This window comes from Apostichopus japonicus, chromosome 15 (assembly GCF_037975245.1).
Source record: "Apostichopus japonicus isolate 1M-3 chromosome 15, ASM3797524v1, whole genome shotgun sequence".
In the NCBI taxonomy this organism is placed as follows: Eukaryota; Metazoa; Echinodermata; class Holothuroidea; order Aspidochirotida; family Stichopodidae; genus Apostichopus; species Apostichopus japonicus.
This window is the reverse complement of record NC_092575.1, coordinates 28525023-28546318: the sequence shown is the minus strand read 5'-3', so window position 1 is coordinate 28546318 and position 21296 is coordinate 28525023. Positions and strand designations below refer to the sequence as shown.

The window sequence follows — 21296 nt, the reverse complement described above, 5'->3', positions numbered from 1 at the left end:
ATCCTCCAAATCATCTTCCACTGCATCAACAATCTCAACATTTTCTTGGAAGTCGCTGCAATTTCTATATTTACATAGGTCTGTACACAGTAGTTGTGCATTCATTCAGGAACATCTTCCTTTAAGACATTTGCCGACTCTACAGCTACTGCTGACACACTGAAGCAAAACATCTGGGTCAGGTGGCTTCGTCATCCAAGTGATTATAAGGTCATCATTTTCAAGTTTCCATCCATGTCCCTCTGGTGAGAGTGCATCAATCCTTTTCTGCAATGCCTTACTGTGAATAGCAGCCTGGTTGTTGCAGCGCTTAACATGTTGGATCAGAGCATCTTTTGTTGGTGGTAAACTCTGCTCTGAGGAGGAGATGACCAGAACACCTTGTACCATGAAATTGGATATTTTTCTCACATGTCTCACATGATATGATGGGGTACCAATATAATTACAATTCAGCTAGAAATATGTTGCAAATTACTTTAATAATTTCAATGGAAAGATTAACCTGATATTGCATCTCAAAGCGTTTAGACAATTTTTTAATTTTCCTTGGGGGAGGACCCCCATATTCCAAAAGTCCTAGATCCACCCCTGAACACTCAATGAACCACACATTGAAGAGAGTACTTTACCTTTCAAGATCTGTATGTCTTCCTTCTCAAGAATTGTATCTAGTTTCTTCAACATAGAGAGTGGTACCTCACTTCAATGGCAACACGGTCTTTTCCTCTAATACTCATCAAAAATTCATTCAAATCTGGGCTCATCTTTTTTTCCGCTCTGCTGCTTGTCGAAGCAATACTTTAATAAAATGAAATAAAAAAAAGCAAATTGTTTTGCATTTTCTGTTGATCAAAATGTAAGTTTGAACAAATAAGAACTAAGACAATTTTATTTATATACCATGTGATCTGCTCATCTTCTATGGACAAACAAAGACACATTCAAATTTTGCAAACCAGTGTCATGCAAAAAAGAATTAAAACAGGGTTTTTTTGACAGTACAGTACATTATCTCTTAATGTTATGGTTTAAATTATACAATGGTAGATTATATCTGTTACTGATAATAAAGGAGACAGATACTTGTTCATTTTGGTAAAATTAGACAGGCTGACCATAAGACCTTGCAAAGCTAACCTTATTGCACCTTTGTTACACTTATTTTTCTTACTATAATATCTCTATCATTCAAATAAAGGGCCACAGTAAGAAAACTATGAAGCCTGTATTTAACACTTAAGCTAGTGCCCCAGATGGAGAATTTAAAACAAATTTCCGTTCCTACCACCTTATAACAAAACAAATCAGATGACCATGCCACTAATTATATTATGTTCAGGTCCAACACTGTGCCCTTTGACTTGGATTCTATCCCTCAAGAGCTACTGATCTTGCATTATGCAACTTCTCTTAACACTTCAACTATGCCACAGAAGTACAAGTAGAGTCGTGTAGTATGCTTAGGCTTACCTCCATCGAAAGTCTCTGCCTGCTGCAGCTTGTCCTGCACCCGTTTGCAACGCCGAGTAATGTATTGTTTCTTTTCCCACATATAATAAATTGAACAGGCAATACACCAGAGCTTCTGCTGATCTTTTCCGTCAATTCTTCGTTTAAAATCATACAGTATGGGGTCTCCTCTGGTACTGTCCGTTTTCTTGCAGCAATTTGCTTGCTATCAATGAACCGCCTGTAACACTTATCGTGGAACCCCATCATACTGCTGTTGAACACACGCTTGATCGTAGTAGGCCATGGAGTAATCAGTAGTACGGCGATATCACTGTCTCCGCCGCTGAGATTAAGCCAATCTTTAGCGCAGGAAGTAACTTTAGTCCATCGTTTATTCGTCAGTGCCTTGACTGCTTCAAATTTTACAGATTCAATGTGCACTGAGCACTGTAGATTTCCGTGTTTCAGAGACTGACTCGCGCCCGTGGGAGCCGCCATGTTTGTTGTTTTCTACAAAGATTGCACACAGAACTCATGGCTCATTGGACAATTCATATCACATGGTACAGATATCTCACTGGCGCACAACTTTTGAACGTAAAACGGCAGGTTTCTTAACATACGCAATAAAAAATATAGTTCAATCTTTCGAGCGGAATTGCAAAAAAACTGCAGGAAAGTACATGGAGAACTTTTGGATCATTAATCTTAGTTAATTTATGTATTCAATGCTGTAGAGAAATTTTAGACCCGCAGTTGCTGGAACGAAACAAGCGAATTTCGACCTTCAGCTGATGGCCTTGTTGTGATCGCATTGTTTCTTACACTTGTGAGATTTACCTGTTTGTAAATATGTGATTACCATAAGAGGACCAGTAAAGATTCTTTACGTAATATCAATTTAGAACTTCCTTCTGTTGATTGGAACCTATTACACAATCTCCGAGATGTTGATACTGCATATAACGTTTCTGTTGATAATGTTAACAATATAATTTCTAAGCACTGTGTAGTTAAGCAATTTGAAAGAAAATCCAATACTATACGCTCACCTTGCATAACATCAAGTATTTTAACTTCAAATTCAAAAAAAAAAAAAAATTATATAAAAAGTACCTTCTTAATCCTTCCAGTACCAATAAAAGTAAATATACTCTTTATTAAAAATAAGCTGACAAAAATTATCAGATTAGCCAAGAAGATGTATTATGAAAATTGTTTCAAAGACATGAAAATAATTTAAGAAAACATGGCATACGATTAATAAAATTCTTGGTCGTACTTCAATCAATACTCCAAGTGATAAAATTAAAGATAATGATTTGTTAATTACAAATAAATTTGACATGGCCGAGGAATTTAATGACTTTTTTGCTAACATAGGTAACAACCTTGCAAGTTCTATTCCCACTTGTCACTCAAAATTTACAGATTTCTTACTGATAGTACCCCATCATCTCTATTCCTCTCACCAACCAACTCCCCTGAAATAATCAATTTAACAATGCAATTGAAAAAGGTTCTTGTGGTCTTGATAATATTTCTGTTCAGTTTCTCCAAGAAAATCGTTTTATTATAGCTGCCCCTCTTACATATATTTTTAATTTATCAATATCTACAGGTGTTGTTCCAACTCGTACTAAAGAAGCTAAAGTTACTCCAATTTTCAAAAGTGGTGATAAGCTATCTATTAACCATTAAAGGCCCATCTCAGTTCTTTCATCTTTATCTAAACTTTTAGAAGGTATAATATATAACCGTACTGTACATTTTTTAGACAATAACAACATTATTACTGATAGACAATTTGGATTTAGTAGGGGGCGTTCTACAGCTATGGCAGCTTTGGATGTATCACACTATATCATTATAATGTCTTTAACAATAAGGAATATTCTTGGGTGTATTTTTAGATTTATCTAAGGACTTTGATACTGTCAATCATGGAATTCTCTTCAACAAATTGTATCATAATGACATAAGAGGGGTTTCATTTAATTGGTTTGTTAATTATCTATCTGGCAGACTCCAATGTGTACATATTGATAATCATTATTCTAATTTCAGTAAAATTACATGTGGAGTACCACAAGGGTCAATTTTAGGTCCACTGCTTTTCTCTTTGCATATAAATGATATTATAAATTGTTCAAACACCTTGTATTTTACACTTTTCGCAGATGACACCAGTATACTGTAAAAACACAAAGATATAAATCATGCTGCATCTACTATAAATTTTGAATTAGCTAAAGTCTCTACTTGGTTTCAAGTAAATAAATTATCTTTGAATATAAACAAAACCCACTTTATGATTTTTCACCCAAACCACAATAAAAAAATCAAGAATATAGATATATTTATTGGCAACTCACAGTTAAAACGTGTTGAGGTTATAACATTTCTAGGTTTATTTATTTGATCCTGCTCTAAAGTGGTCTTCTCACATCTCCAAGATTAAAACTACCATCTCAAAAACTGTTGGAGTCCTTTACATAAAATCAAAGACTTTGTTCCAATGTATATTCTCAAGAACTTGTATAATACTCTCATACTACCTCATCTTAATTATTGTAATATTGTTTGGGGTAATGCATATTCTACCTACCTAAAGCAATTGCTTTAATTACAAATGAAGGCTGTCCGTGTTATTACACAGTCTGATTTCTTAGCACGTACCCCCACCACTATTTAGCTCACTGAACATACTTGATATTTTTTATTTACATAAATACCATTGTGCAGTTTTTATTTTTAAGTCTATTAATAATAAATTGCCAGTCAATGTTAATGATTACTTTAATTTCATTTATAAAAGACATAACTACTACACCAGATCCTCTGGACATTTATTTTCATTGCCCGTAAATACCGATGTCTTTAAACGTTCCATCGTCTGTTATGGTGTTAATTTCTGGAATAGCTTAAGTCATGCATTAAGAAATATTAAGTACCTTAATTCATTTTCATTCAAGTTGAAAAATCATCTTTTATCCAAGTATCAACATCTATAGATCTGCATTTGTCTCTGACTCTTAGCATTTCCCACATTACCACAATGCCTTTTTTGTTTAGTTTAGGGGTAGGGGTGGGGGAGGGGTATAGGTCTTCTTGGTAAGGGGCTTTATTATCATGCCCATATCCTTTACACATGTTATCTTTATTTTTGTGGGCTTTTTGTACAAGCTACGGCTTCCAAGCCCTTCCACCATTTTCTGTCTGTAATTTCCATTTTTTCCTTTTATTTATTACTTATTATTTCTCTGCATGATATTGTCTTCACCGTCTTTTTATTATATAAACATTGTGATGAAATGGAAGAAATAAATGAAATGAAAAAAATAAAATAAATGAAAGGAAATGAATTCTTGTCAGTTTTGAGATGCGCATAAAGATGCCCTCTACTACCGATCTAGGGAGGAACAAAGATCTTGGAAAAACTTAAACAAATGACAAGCATTACCAGTATGGAACTTGACAAAGGTAAATAAGTTGTTATTGTTGGTAGTCAGCTTACAATGCGGGAATCAATAATCAAATATTAAACAAGGTTCAAGATAAGAATTAAAACGACTTATGTCAACACTCGGGAATAATCAGTTTCCATCTCACTTAATTGACAAAGTGGTAAAATCTTCTTTAGAAAAATAAAGTCTCTTGGCAAAATATTACTGAATCTATTTTTCGCAACACTAGATTTTACAAGCTTCTCTACATTGGTAATTTTTATGGTTACGCACAGAATGAAGTGAGACAATTAATCAAATCCGTTATCGTATTGCACCCTCGTTGATGTTTAGTTAGTGTTTACTTTTTTATTAAATCCGTAATCTGTTTGCTGTCAAAGATTCTATTCCTTTAAGCCAAGGATCTCGTGTGTTCTATAAATTCAACTGCACAATCCTAATATGCATGCTACATATAGGGAAACCCATAGAAACCTCGCTGCATGGATTTATGAGCATATGTATGTACATATATATATATATATATATATATATATATATATATATATATATATATATATATATATATATATATATATATATATATGGATTTATACATATATATGGATATAAACAGATAAGGATATATATGGATATATGTGTGGATATATATATGGATATATATATGGATATATATACCCAGCCAGCACGTCCAGTTTGGCCCAATTGTGTTTCACTCGGTTGAATTGGGCCTGGTTGGGCCAGGGCCAGCCCCCTCAGTGCCCATTCGGACACAATAAAGTTTGGACCTTCTGCCTATCTGCTTCAAAACATAATTGAGATGTTCAACACATACTTGTTTCTTGCCTTGGAAAGCTTAGGTTCGTCCTTAGGCCACATATTCTTGACAACAGTTAATTCATTAACTTAGTGGCCCAATTGGGACAGACTCGGGCCCATTCGGGAGCAAGACGGTTTTACCAGGGGCGTTCTGTGACTGTTTTGAGGTGGGGGGGGGGGGGTACGGACCCAAATTTACCGACCAAAATTGATTGTTAGCAATCTCGCTCGTAAAAATGAGGCTAGTCTGCGAAAAATATGTTAAATTGGTAAGAATGTTAGCCGAAAAAACTGACAAGCAAAAAAAAAAGAAAGAAAAGAAAGGAGGTCATCAAATTATTTGATTTTACTGACGAACTCACGAACACCCCCACCCCCCGTACGGTACGCACCTGGGTTTCACTCTTTCGGCTGACCTACTTCAATGTATATATCTCATTTTCACACTGCACTATCGTTATGACAATGTCAACTGGCAACACTGATTCCCGAATTTGGCGCGTTTTTTTTTGTTTTTTTTTTTTTTTCCGCCAATACGTATCGCGCGCTCCATGCCCTCACGTGATCATTCTAGGCAAGACAGCTAAAGAAATGACGGAGAACGCTTTCCGAAATCCGATATGATTCAACGAAATCCATCGAAATTATTCAATTCATAATTGATAATTCAATCATTCACTCGAAAGGAGTTGGTACTCTGTGAGTATTTTGGAAGATTTTTTTTCTGTGAGTGTTTGACTCATTTGGGTGAATGTATACAAGTTTTATATTCTTGCACCCTCATCTTCGGAAGTGTGTACTATCAGTGACGGGTTGCCTCGTTTGGAAAATACTTTAAGGGACTTGCCAGGAATACATGCGTGATCTTAGCTTGGGACCTCCGCGACATTTGGATTATTAATATTACCAGTACTAGCTGACCTATATTAAAGCAGCATTTTGCGTTGGGTGGCTTTTTTCCACTTTTTTAACATGTGCATCGATTTTTTTACATGTATCAATCATAAAACAGCAATCTAAGATACCATCCAAGTTTCACCCTGCCAAGAGCGTTAATTAGCGAGTAATTAACGATTTATGTCGATAAATGAGAAGAGTGTCCTCGACAAATTTCACAGTTAAAATTAATCGCATACAATTCCGCCAAACCCACTAGTTTGAATTCAACCAATCAGAGATGCAGGTTTAGTTATGAGCCGTTGCTAAAAATAGATTCAAGACTTCGCGTTGGTTGTACCAGGGAGTTGTTATGCAACTCCCTGGTACAACTGCCATATAGACTGTACACAAATCAAGCGTGGTGTTATATTACGTATCTGTCAATGACGTTCGTAGAGTTTAAATATTCATATTATGGGCAAGGTTTATTAGGTTCCCAACGGAAAATATCTTGGAGAACAACAAAGTTGAAAGTTGCAAATTTTTCGACTTTTATGCCACCATTTGAAGTAAAATATAAATAGATTAGCTAGTTATGTATGTCGTTAAGGCAAAGTGGAATCAGTGAGGTTGAGAAAAATCGTAGAAAAGGACGCAAAATGCTGCTTTAATATACTTAATTACAGCTCTACACGCATATCTTTACCTCGGGAACTTCAATATGTCGGGAATGTCTATGTGTCGTTCTACTCTTGAATATGCAGATCAGATTTGGGACCCTTATAAGGTCTCAGACCAAGATAAAATAGAAAAAAATTCAAAGGAAGGCAGCACGCTTTGTAACTCGTGATTTCCGTATAGGCAGTCCAGCGTCACGGAGATCTTGAAGACTTTGAAGTGGGAACCCCTCACAGAAATAAGGAAAAGGGCCAGACTTATGCTCTTTTACCAAATTATTAATGGCCTAATTGCAGTCCCAAACGAGACAAATCCCTTCGTGAAACCAGGGAGGCGTGGCCGCTATATCCAAATTCCACATAATCATCGTGCTTTTCAGTATAGTTTCTATCCTAGGACTATAAAGGACTGGAATACACAATCCTTGGCCGTTAAAGAGAGCCCTAGTCTTGAGGTGTTTAAGACAAGATTGCCCACGCATTATTATTAGCACTGCTGCGCTGCGCACCAACATCCTCGTTGTGATACCCGAGAAGGGTTTTTAACGAGTACGGTACCTAACAGAAGCAGAAACCCTTATTATCTATATTTGTTCGGACATTGCCCGCTCGTGTTATTTACTGCTCCGCGAGCTCTTGGCCTAACGATCACCCCCTGTCCGCGTCGCAGGTGATTGTTTATCTGCGTAGCCTAGCACGGTTGCTGTTCAGAGGATAGTAAGCCTAGGCGCCCTACTACTACTACTTTGCACCACCTTCTGGTAGTTCCAACCGTGCACGGCTTGGCGTAAAGATTCTCACGCCACCGATCTAAGCTTGGACTGAGCGACGGTGTACTGTGTGTATTTTTGTGTACTGGAGGACCGACCACTTTTCATTTAATTTTACTAGACGGGCTGATCCGAATTATTAGATCAGAGGTGTGTGTTTTACAACACCCTTGTTGAATCTCTGATTTAGAGAACGACGAACGTTAGCTCTAAAGTGGTGACTCCCGGACGTGATTAATTCGTTCCGTTGTAAATTATTTTTATCTTTGTAGACAGCTATTTTCATTACGATGTAATTCAGCGGTTGTTAACGGTGGCCAGTAGGACTATAGCATTATCAGCCAACTAGACTAGACCTGTTGGTATGACATTTCGTGTATTACTCGTGACAGCCTATCCTTACGGTCTAAATTGACCTAGCCTTTTACAGTCAAGAGCAATCGCGGGTGGTGTATTATTTGTCTTCATTGTACACTTTTCATAGATAAGTCTCCTTGTTCGTTTTCCAATACACATGTCGCGTAGTGGATCACCACGCATTAATTTTCTGTTTGTAGCTGATTCAACGGCATATTCTTTCGATCGCTATCGTAGGCCTGAAGGACCTGTACTTAGCATATACTTTGTAATTAGAAGAGGAGCCACTGTTGCAGACTTGCTTCCGTATACCATAGATAAGATACGTCGCTATCCTACCAACGACTGGGTCATTCTTCGCTTTGCTGCAGGCATTTAACAACCTTACGGAATTCGCCAGCAATTCTTCAGGTCACAGAGTTCTCCGTCGATCTCCAGTTACTGCTCCTCGGCTAATCTCACGTATCCAACATTTTCAGGACGCTGTTCAACGAGAGCACCCACACATTATTGTTGCCTTTATTACTATTCCTACAGCCTCCTTTGTTAAGTTCCAGGAAAGTAGGCAGCTGTTTTCGCCAATACTACTGAACAACTCCTCTCTGCAACCTTCTATTGATTCAGGTTTTCAAGATTGTGTATGGTTTTGACAATTTATCCTTTACCGACTTTTTCATGTTTGCTAACAGTAGTTGTACCAGAGGTCATTGTCTTAAACTCCAAAAGTCACATAGTAAGATTAATATTCGGCATAACTTTTTTTTTCTAATAGGGTTGTGAATGAGTGGAACGGTTTGCCTGAGAAAGTTGTACTTGCAAGTAGTGTGAAAGGGTTTAAGAATGATTTGGACAAGCACTTTAAGCATTGTAATCGGGTCTGAGTGTTTGTGTCTTCAGTTTTTTTTCTCTCTCTATAGGGTCCTTGATGGGGACTTAAGTGTCCCTCCTGATCCTTTTTTCTACTAAACTAAACTAACTCAAGGCCTGTCAACACGATCTCGACAATCAATTGGACGCAGTCAACCTATTCATTCGTTGTTTCAATCATCAACCGCAAGACAATTTCAACATTTGTAAATATGTATTTTTCATGTTCAAACCGATTTTTCTAGATTAAAGGGGGCATTTATTGAAACTATAGTTCACCTATCTGATAGAGCATTGAAAATCATATCGGTAGCACTATTTCCATCTTCATAGCATGTTCAGTTACCGAGATATGACTGTTTGCAGTTTGTTATTTAATAGGAGTAGAATGGCCACACCATAATTTTCATGTCAATACCTGGCTATTACTAAAAGTGTTATATTTCCCTTTGAAATATATACGCATGTTTCCACACGTTCCTTACATGTGAAATAAATAATATTGAGTAAACATCATCTAAATCCCAAGTGCTGACATAACATGTTAACATTTTAGAACGGATAGGGTTATAACTTCCATGTTTATATGACTATGAATAACAATTTAAAACATAGGAATTGCTACAAAACTAAGGAACTGATGTCATCAAATATTAGTGTTGCCGTTCTATTTTATTTCTTTAGGAATTTCCAAATGCTCATTACTCTGTAGCCGGACATGCTATAGATATGGGATGAATAGCTACTGGCATGATTTTTAAAGCTCTACGACATACATAAATACATTTTGAGTACACTTGCCCTTTAATGTGAATTTTTATGCTTAGTACTAAACCATTCCATTCTTTTTCATTGTGTCGTATCTACATTAAATGATTATACACCTTAATTTTTGCTCATCAATGTTCATTATTTTAGAGTACATCCATCCATTACTATTTTTGTGTTTTCCAGATTTACTGTTAGTAATATTTTTTATTACCTATGTCATTATCTTGTCATAAAACATTGAAGATGTTTATTCTCACCTTGCCAGAAAAAAAGTAGAAGTTCAGCTTTCTGTCACGATTTTAAATGAGTTCATGTTTTTATGATTCCATTTCATCCAGAGGATGATCTAGCATACATACTGTTGGCCCTGAGCAACATTCGCATTGCATTTGCAATGCAAAAGTATGTGCAATATATAGCATCTTGCCCTCATCGTTAACATTTGCAGGGTTTGCCTGGACATTCTATTCTTTCTCCAAATGCCAAAATGTTCCCTCCAATTAGGATGCATATAGTTTCAGTTCTGAGAGTTTCATATTTTTTCTTTAAAATAAAATGTAATTATGGAGTTTATGAATTATTGTTTAGTTTTCATCGTTTTCTTGAAAAATATATTTCAATGAATGTAGACATGAATACATTTGTGTTTATTTGGATTTGTTTCTGAGGCAATTAATCTCTGCTGTACCACGACAGTACATGAACGGTTCAAGTGTTATTGATCAACAACCTACTATAATATGTGGGACACAAGTGCAACCAAGCTATATCCAACTCTTCTCTCGTCCTTTGGATGATAGGGGTGACTACACTTTCACGCTGAGACAAACGTAGAACTTTTACAAACACTTCCTGCATGCTCCCAGGACTTTTATATTTCGTCCCCATCCCATGGTCGTGATTGAAACTTGGCCTTCAGCCACTTTCCTGAATCCTAAGAGGTGGTGAACCTGTAGATAACTGAACTATTTTAAGGGACACAGTGAACCAGCTGGGCTTAAAATTTGGACCACACAGTTGGGCCCAGTGTGGGTTTCACTTGGGTCAAGCTCAGTCAACTGGGCCCGAAATGGGTCCCATTTTGGGCCCCATGCAGTTAGCCTGATTGGGCACAGTATGGGTTCTGTGTGGGCCAAACGATTGGGCCCAGAATGGGTCCCAGACCCAGACAGCTGGGCCCCAGACAGCTGGCCCGGTTGGTCCCCGTATGGGGTTGGTTTGGGCCTCAATCAGTCTGGCCCAACTGGGACCAGTTTGGGCCACTCGTGGGCCCCAATCTGTTTGGCCCAATTGGGCCCTGTGTGGAACGGAATGACAAATCTGAATGGGCCCCAATTGGGAAGCCCAATTTGGGGCCCACTTGGCAGCCCGATTGGGCCCCATTTGGGGCCCAATTATGATTGCTGGCTGGGTATATGGATATATACCGTATATATATATATATGGATATATATATATGCATATATATATGGATATATATATATATGGATATATATATAAATATATATATATATATATATATATATATGTGTGTGTGTGGGTGTGTGTGTGTGTATTATCAGGCTTTCGTTGTCTTTTACTTAACGCAGGCCTACCGTAAATATAAATATCTCATACTTAACACAGGCTTACCGTGGATAAAACAACACTGAAAGAAGAATGTCGGACAGTTATAAGTTTGATTCTTGCTGTGTTCTGTTCTTCGATTTATCGAATGTTAGTACAGTTTGGAATTCTAGTTAAGTCGGTTATTATGTACCATCCCACTGCCACGATGCAAGAATAGTTACTTCATTAATATCTTGGTCAAAATAGAACCATCGAGCGCCATAGCACCTGCTGTAGTTACAGCAGAAACTGCCCCAGCAGCACCAACGGATTGCAAGGTAGCGACCACTCCCCATGCCGCCATGGAGGCAACGCCGCCACCATTAGCAAGAGCTGCTGTTGACATCATGGATGCAGCCACACTGCCTGGTAACGAAACAATTAAAATAACAAGATGGTGAGAATCAATTTTAGTACCTTGTGTTTTAAAAAATGCAATCAATGAAGATATTCATTTTAATACACTATCGACATGAACTCGGGAGATAATAAATATAATGTATGTTCATTAGTGACGTAGCCAAAGGAGAGGGTGGGGCAGGAGGCATCCGCAGATAAAAACCAGAGGGGACAAGCCACTTTTGTTTTTCAGTAACCTGTTAATTATCCGATGAACTGACCGGTTTACAAGAAAATAATTAAACGGTTAACCGTCACAATTAACCCGGTTTCTTCGGTACTTGTCACGCCGCTGTCTTGGGTCTTTCTCCATCTGTACCGTAGCCTAGTTTGTCATTTTGTAGATTGATATCCGACTTGGCCACTAATTTCCGCAATTTGGTAGATGAAGTCACTCAACTACAATCTGGCAAACCACGAATGATCCTCTCGCAAAGAAGTGTACAGTTTATTGATTTTAAGACTGATTAGCCTCTTGAGACCGACTGCTTGTGATTTGCTGAGCAAAAGTTTTTTTTTTAAGTTAAGCCAACATAGTTGCCAATTTGTTTTAAATTTAAAGCTGTACATTTAATATGGTGTGATCGTGATGGCTGTATAGGTCATTTACTTCTACACGTGTTTCCCGTGAAAGCTTCTGTGGAATCTAGTCAAAGCTTTGTTACAAGGTAACCAAACTACTGTTTTTGCGGTGAGAAATTCATCCAAACTTCTAAAACGTCATTTTCGCTTCTTTCCGACATAGCCGTGCTCTCATCCGTATATCTCCCTACGCTGGTGTAGCCTACCACACATTTAGGACAGCTACCTTCATCCTATGCTGTGGACTACATTGTTACCTGTACGCGGTTTCAGAAGTTTTCTACGCACAGAGCTCGCTATTCCTTCATTAAATGGAGACGAAAAGTAAAGGAATTGTTATCCGAGAGGATCTCACCAAGTTGAAGCAAGAGCTGCTATCATTCACGAAAGGCACACAACCGGTTCAAGTCTACCTGGACTATACTGTAGATGGGAACATTATTGCGCTCATTATGAAGGACGGTGTGGAATATCGAAAGAGGATTCGTGGACCTCAAGACCTGGAATAAATGTTATCCTTTCTGTGTTTGTATTAGTTTTGTAAATTGGAACAATTAATTGTGGTTCGAGACCTACAGAATACCGCTATCTGACATATTTGTCACTTCTGGTCCGCGCGATCACATGTGGTTCCCTTTTCAAAGCACTAAATCAACTGAAACTTCAGGACATAATCAGTCTAGGAATTGTTTTTTTTTTTACGTATCCGCATTTCACTCACAATCTGTTACCACACACTTTCTCAAACTTCTTTACAACCAATTCTCTCTTTCACAACTACTGTACAATACACGTAATATCCTCATCCTTTTCTACAGACGGTAAACCGCACATTCTTCCTCTCAATTAAGCCTTCGTTATCGTGCCATTTACCTTTGGAACTCCTTACCTAATTATACATTAATTAACAAAACTAGCTTAATATATCTTAGCTAACAGTTAAAGTAGATCATACCTCATTACTTATTGTTGCTGGTCATGTCTGCATACTTTCTTTATATGGCTTTCAGCTTCTAAAGAAGATCCTGCTAGGATCGAAACGTCAGGCCCACTTATACTTTTACACATTCTCTTAAAACAGGCTCTTTAGTGGATAAGCAGTTTGCTAACAGTTTTTGTTTTATTTTAAATTTTACTTTCTTTAGACTGTAAGAAACCCTGCACCGTATTATTTATGTAAGCAGGTATTCAACTGTGATGGGAATGGTGATGGATGGGTAGTTTTCCGTAGGGCATTTGTGTGTTAGGATAGAGTTTACAATGGAATTGCAGGGTGTTGTTCTATTTGTGTGTGTTTGTAATTATATACTGTAATGTTTCTTTCTAAATATTTAATTATAGGGAGTAGGGCAGTTCGTCAAGCCCGCGAGGGTTTGTGGTTCTAGACATCATTTTTCTTTGATCACTTTCTACTTACCATCTGATTATTGTAAATATTAAATGCATGATGTGAGAAACAAATAAATGAAACTAAACCATTGTTATTGTATAGATATACGTGTCATTGTAGTACGCGGTGAAGGTGAAGGTGAAAGTTAGTTAGTTGTTGCAATGGAGGGGTCTTTGTTACTGCAACCCTTTTGAGGTTATTTCGGTCACGAAGAAGCCATTACGGCGTTTTGTCCTCTAACGTATATAGACCAACGCTAGGCTATATTTATAAACAGTACTGTAGCTAGCATGCGCCTGCTATATCAACAAAGAAATGATGACCGAAACCATCACAACCAAGCTGTTAATACCGAAGCACGCATGTTCAGGACGTGACAGAGAATACCCAGTCCTGGACTCTGATTAGTCAAATTGAACAACATGTTAATATTACTGTATCCTCGCCTATAGTTAGCGAAAGTTTAAGAACATATGGTGGTTCACACCGAAGGCTTAATTGCACTATTAATCTAACAAATACAATGTTTGCCTAGTCTATTGATGCACAAATGTAACAAGCTTGATATATTAAAGACTGCTTCGTCAATTTCCTGGCCCAGGTTTATCTTCAATGGGTTTAAGAAGGCAATTTGGACAAGTATAATCGGGTCTGAGTGTTTGTGTCTTCAGTTTTTCTTCTTCTCTCCTAATAGGGTCCTTGATAGGGACTTGATTGTTCCTCCTGATCCTTTTTCCCCTACTAAACTAAACTAAAATATCCAAAACACGTAATATATGCCACACACGGCCAACCATATATACGTACGGAGGTACCTGTAGAAACCAACTATAACAGTGTAGTATATAATGCCATGTCATTACGGGCAAGCGCATTTACGAACTAACAAAGTTGTGCCTATATGTTGCAAGAGCTGAATTAGTACAGATACCGTCCAGTCGTTATGGATAAATACGATTAATATTAGTTGCTTGCAACTTCTTTGCAGGATGTTGTTAACTTAAATGCGTTCAAATGTTACCTGTCTTGTTTAAGTCGAGAATAACGAACCAAAGTAGAGAATTTAACGCATTGTTTTGAAGAAGTATGCTATTTTTTACGTGTGCAGAATTAACTGTTCGCCGCCACAATTCTTTGCAAATCTGGGTCTGGATTTTTTCCTGCATAGCCAACCTGTGACTTTGAGATTGCTATGAAGTGTGTATGTTCAGCAGGCATTCACCGGCCAGCAATGTAGATGGTGGTGCGGGCAGTAATCCCAACAAAAGTAATGAAAAGTAAATGTACACTCAGAAGCGTAGGAAGTATTTCCTAAATTGTGTTCAGTGTTAAGGTTACATCAGTTTACCAACTGTTTCAGTTAGATATTTGCTTCTACTTTGAACCACCAAAATTTATGTCAGAAGGAGCCATTTATTTTATTTTATCCTGTGGACTATCATATCACGTACAGAGCTCTCTGTCAGAGCTCTGGGTTCAAGTTGCAAAGCCCAAGGAATCTGCAGCGTTTAGGAGACCTTTGTTTTCTCGTAGCCACTGTTTAAAGCACAAATATAAATGTCAGAGAGAATCGTTTCTCCTGAAAGTTTCATTTGCTTTAGTGGGGATATAGGGGTTGGGTGGGGTGCGGTGGGGTCCTGGTGACTTTAGCTATGCATTATTCACTTTTTAAGATATTAATTTAAGCACATGGGCATTTACTTCCCCCAATATTCGGTACCCCACCTGTAATTTGGAATAATGAGGCAGTGCATTAGAAACGTGCACCCGTAGCAACTTTGGTACCCTTCTTTCCCCTGTGAAAGTATGCATATAGGGTAAGATTTGTTTACTCCATGCTACTTATACCTCACGAAACACAGTACTTGTGATCACTATACTTACTTATACCTTGTAAAGGTATGTGGGAGTGGGTGGGGGGGGGGGGGGCAGGTAAAGGCTAAATGATGAATCAAAGTGTACTTATGTAGTCTATATATAGTACTTACCACCAGCAATTCCAGCAGAAGTAAACCCAATGGTGTTAACGATAGGCACCGCTGCTATTGCTATGATCGTAAAGAGCACCATCCCTGGACTATCAAAAAGAAACGTCAATTGCACTTGTGTTAAATAATACATGGCACTATCTTCTCTGCTGTCAAAAAAATCTACATATTTGAATACAAACATTTCTATAGATACCTTTTGGATAAAATTCACCCACGATAGAGCCTGCATGGGAAGGAAAACCAAACGACTTAATTTATCCACGCTCAAGCCCAGTTCACTCCCAACCTCAGACCACTCTCAACTCTAGCCCACTCTCAACAACAGTCCACTCTCAACCCCAGTCCACACTCAACAACAGTCCACTCTCAACCCCAGCCCACTCTCAACCCAATTCCACTCTAAACCCCAGTCCACTCTCAAGGTACACTCTCAATCCCAATCCACTCTCAACCCCAGTTCAAGCTCAATTAACCCATGTGCTCTAAACCCCAGTCCACTTTCAACCCCAGTCCACTCTCAACACCAGTCCACCCTCAACCCAGTACACTCTCAACCCCAGTACACTCTCAACCCCAGCACACTCTCAACCCCAGTTCACTCTCAACCCCGGTCCACTCTTAACCCCAGTACACTCTCAACCCCAGTCCACTCTCAACCCCAGCCCACTCTCAACCCAATTCCACTCTAAACCCCAGTCCACTCTCAAGGTACACTCTCAATCCCAATCCACTATCAACCCCAGTTCAAGCTCAACCCATGTGCTCTCAACCCAGTACACCCTCAACCCCAGTACACTCTCAACCCCAGCACACTCTCAACCCCAGTTCACTCTCAACCCCAGTACACTCTCAACCCCAGTACACTCTCAACCCCAGTCCACTCTCAACCCCAGCCCACTCTCAACCCAATTCCACTCTAAACCCCAGTCCACTCTCAAGGTACACTCTCAATCCCAATCCAATATCAACCCCAGTTCAAGCTCAACCCATGTGCTCTCAACCCAGTACACCCTCAACCCCAGTACACTCTCAACCCCAGCACACTCTCAACCCCAGTTCACTCTCAACCCCAGTACACTCTCAACCCCAGCACACTCTCAACCCCAGTTCACTCTCAACCCCGGTCCACTCTCAACCCCAGTACACTCTCAACCCCAGTCCACTCTCAACCCCAGCCCACTCTCAACCCAATTCCACTCTAAACCCCAGTCCACTCTCAAGGTACATGCAATCCCAATCCACTATCAACCCCAGTTCAAGCTCAACCCATGTGCTCTAAACCCCAGTCCACTTTCAACCCCAGTCCACTCTCAAGACCAGTCCACTCTCAACCCAGTACACCCTCAATCCCAGAACACTCTCAACCCCAGTGCCCTTACATCGAGACTGTAACAAACTAACAGTGAGATCATCGTGTTTCGCTTCTTAATCATTTATCGATATTGTTTCCTTATACTAGTGTCACTTCATCATACCGTATCTTCTTAAGCCTGCAATTTCCTGTTCATACGTTTTCGAAAGAATGAACGAGAGCAAGTATTCATTCAATGTCATCACTGCCGAGTACTTGAAATGAAAGGGATGACTTATAGGTGTTAAGTGCATCAGTGCACAGCCTAACCAGTCTATTATGAAGTCGAAGGTATTCTTGTAAGGTCAGGAAAAATCACTAGTGTTTACACGGGTCCAAAAATCGGGAACCGGGTATCCGAGAGCAGTTACCCGTCGGGTGTCCGGGTGCCCGAAAAAATTGTTTACCCTCGTGTATCGCGATTTCAAGAAATTGCATATTGGATGCTACAGTTTACTAAATTAATTATATTCTCCCACCGACAATGTTTTCATGTTCAAATAGGTGTAAAGTAAGGAATAAACCTTCCTCAATAGCTTCTACTTGCTAATATGTTTCCTTCATTAACTTGTTAATAACTACATAAAATTAACATCACTACCTCACTGGCGCCGCTGTTTATGTTTGCTCTCCACCTCTATTGGATTAGACCATATAAATATCTAATTTAGCTCTCAAACAGGTTTTACTACTACTATCTATTATGCAGGCACAAGCTGTTTGCATTAGCCGCTGGATTGCGCGATTCCCGCATTTTGATCGCATTTGGAATAAACGTAGGCTACAATAAAAAGCCACTTAATTGCTATTATTATTTTTTACTTATCCCGTCTATAACCCATTAGTAACATCTCGTAAATTTCCTTGACAGTCTTACCTTCTATGTAATAAACGAATGAAAAATAATAATTGTGAGAATTCTTTCAATTTCTTCCACGTGGTAGCCAGCTAACACCACACTAAGTCAATGGGGAAATCTAGCCTAACCATCTGTTTATTCGCTAAAACTGTGACGCAGTTATAGATAGCCATGGAATACTTCCATTATTGCTTTTACCTTCGACCACATGGTAGCCTAACACCGAACTATGTCATGGGGAAATCTTGCCTAACCATATGTTTATTCGCTAAAATGTGACGCAGTTATAGATATCCATGGAATAGCTTCATTTATTGCTTTTATATTCGACCACATGGTAGCCTAACTACCGATTACAATGCTTATAGTGCTTGTCCAAAGCATTATTAAACCCATTGACATTACTTGCAAGTACAACTTTCTCAGGCAAACCGTTCCACTCATTCACTACCCTATTAGAAAAAAAAAGTTATGCCGAATATTAATAGTCGCGTCGGGTGGGTACCCGGATACCCCATGCAAACACTTCAAATCATCAAACTCTTCAATCTAAAAGATACACGGTAATTTGTCAATTAGACCATATACATAGTGCAGCAATGCGTATTGCACAGCTACAGTATAGTTATATAGTTACGAAACTGCATGCCGTGATTTGGAAGGACATGTGATTCATAGGCGTACGGGACCATTTCTTTTTGTGGGGGCAGAACTTTTTGTGCCCGAAAGTTCCCGTGACACTATCTAAGCGGAGCGCCACCATCGGTTGGCGCGTAGCGTACAAGAAAATTTTGGGCACACAATGCCTCTCAGATTGCCGGAAACGGCACTTCTGAGGCCTTGCAAGTTGCATCTAAACATTCTTTATTTTATAATCTCACGTTTTAGAAATTTACACTTCCCCCAAAATTTGGTATATTAGAAGAAGAAAAAATGGTAACATCACTTTGAAGGGGAAAAATGGGACAGTATATTTTTTAAGCTCCTATTTAGTTACCTTATTTATTATTTTAACACAGTACTCAGCTACCTCCAGAAAACATACATTGTTCAACGACACGTAAGCGGGATAATGTCGCTGTGTCGGGTGAGACTGCAATTTGTCTCACAAAAAAGTACAAAATATAACAAAAAATATGATAAACCCGTACTTCTATGCTTGTAGGCACCCCCCCCCCCCACCATCCATGAAAAAGAAAATGTTTCTTCTATATACACTCATGTTGGGGATATCCAGGTCAAGGGCGGCGGAAGCACTTTTAATCTGGGGGGCACCTACATCAAAGGGCACTTTGCAGAAATTCGATTGGACTGATGCAGCCCTATACTATTTAGTACCCTTTATAACTCTTATTGTATTATCTTATTTGTGTATACACATCACTCCATCAACACCCCCCCCCCCTAAAGGAAAATATGCATACTAGCACTGCAATATCCAATACGCAAATTGGGAAACAAGGAACAAGTTTTCTCTTGAGACAAAATGAGGTGAAATCATGCTAGTTGCTAATGTAGGAATCTTCCGAATTAGACTGTTTTTTTTCTTGTTAATATCTTAACAAATTTTCCATTCGAAATAGTTTTAAGTTTGACCCACAGAAATTCATTAAATGTCACGGGCTGAGCCAGGATTTGCAAAGTTGTATGCACGACTATCTGAGCGGAGCGCCACCATCGGTTGGCGCGGAGCGTACTATAAATATTTTTGGTTTTACAAACCCCTCAGATGGCCGGAAACGGCCCTTCCCGAGTGTTCATTATGGTTCCCTGGCCTCTTGCTAACTTGAGGCACCTCAATTTTTATATAGAAAAAAGGCACATTTTTAACCTGAGGAAAAGTGGGGGGCACGTGCCCCTGTGCCCCCCGGTTCCGCCGCCCTTGGTCCAGGTAAACAATTGACTAGTTTGAAAAAAAATGATCTTGCAGAAAGCGTGGTAGCCCAGATGAACCGCGCTTACGGTGGTGTTACACGGAAATATTCGGACATAATGATGCTGAATAAAGAAAATCATGGAATTGTCGGGCAAAAATTTGAAAAAGATTCGGGCAAGCTACTGCATATTTATATTCCAGATGACAAGAAATTCGGGCAAAAGTCCTGAAAAATTCGGGCAGCCTAAAAAAAAATATATATATATTTTTTTCTCCTCTTAGGCTGCCCGAATTTTTCAGGACTTTTGCCCGAATTTCTTGTCCTCTGGAAATTTGGGGGGGGCAGTCTGCCCCCCTGCCCCCCCCCCCCGCCTCGTACGCCTATGATGTGATTATTCATTAATAGATTTGCATAGTAACTGAGTTTGTCAATTAGACCATACAATTTCCGTGTACCATACACATAGTGCAACAATGCGAATTGCACAGCTGCAGTATAGTTATAAAGCTACGAAACAGCATGCCGTGATTTTGAAGGAAATATGAATATTCATTATTGTTTGCATTGTATGTTAATATCGGATGTGATTCCGCAGTCTGGTTGTATGAGCAGATTGGATTGATAATTTTATCTTCTTTATTCTATTGGTCCCATAACTTGGTTCATTTAAGTATATTGACTCGCCTACTATACATTCTGAACCTTTGACTATCTCTTTTATCGTGTAATATTTTTTGTCCTAGAACCGGTTACAGTTAGGCCTGTATTATATCCAAACTCGTTAATAGTAAGCGCTATGCAAACATTAGATACCTTTCGAATTTCGATTCAAGCCGGAATTCGCGAAGAATAATATGTTATAGACATGAAAATGAACTTACCCTATAAGTGTGTTTTGTCTGGGATAGGCAAGACGACAATAATCTGTTTTTCTGTTAAGTATCCTGTGCCAGCCCGATCTACGCAGTGTCAATTGTTTCTCGTGACCATGAGCATAGTGTATAGAGAGAGAACAGTGATACAGAGCAAACAGTCAGTTCTTTTTTTCCCAGGATGCTTGTGGGTAATTAACATAAAGTAGGCGTGCCGCTATACTGGCAGATATCCTCAAAAAGGAAAGGTAAATAGCGCCATTCTAATTGTGCTCCTATGGCAACAGAGGTTATTTACCATAGTG

The 21296-nt window shown here is 38.8% G+C and overlaps 1 long non-coding RNA gene across 2 annotated transcripts; it reads right to left on the bottom strand.

Moving 5' to 3' along the window:
• Positions 1–336: 336 nt before the first annotated feature.
• Positions 337–21171, bottom strand: LOC139980996 (uncharacterized). Of its 2 annotated transcripts, none has more exons than XR_011797757.1 (5): positions 21001–21171; positions 16030–16118; positions 1474–12036; positions 633–801; positions 337–351 (listed from the first exon to the last, which is right to left on the bottom strand). It is a non-coding gene; the product is annotated as an uncharacterized lncRNA (long non-coding RNA). The 2 variants fall into 2 exon arrangements; XR_011797758.1 differs by having other exon boundaries at positions 342–356.
• Positions 21172–21296: the final 125 nt, after the last annotated feature.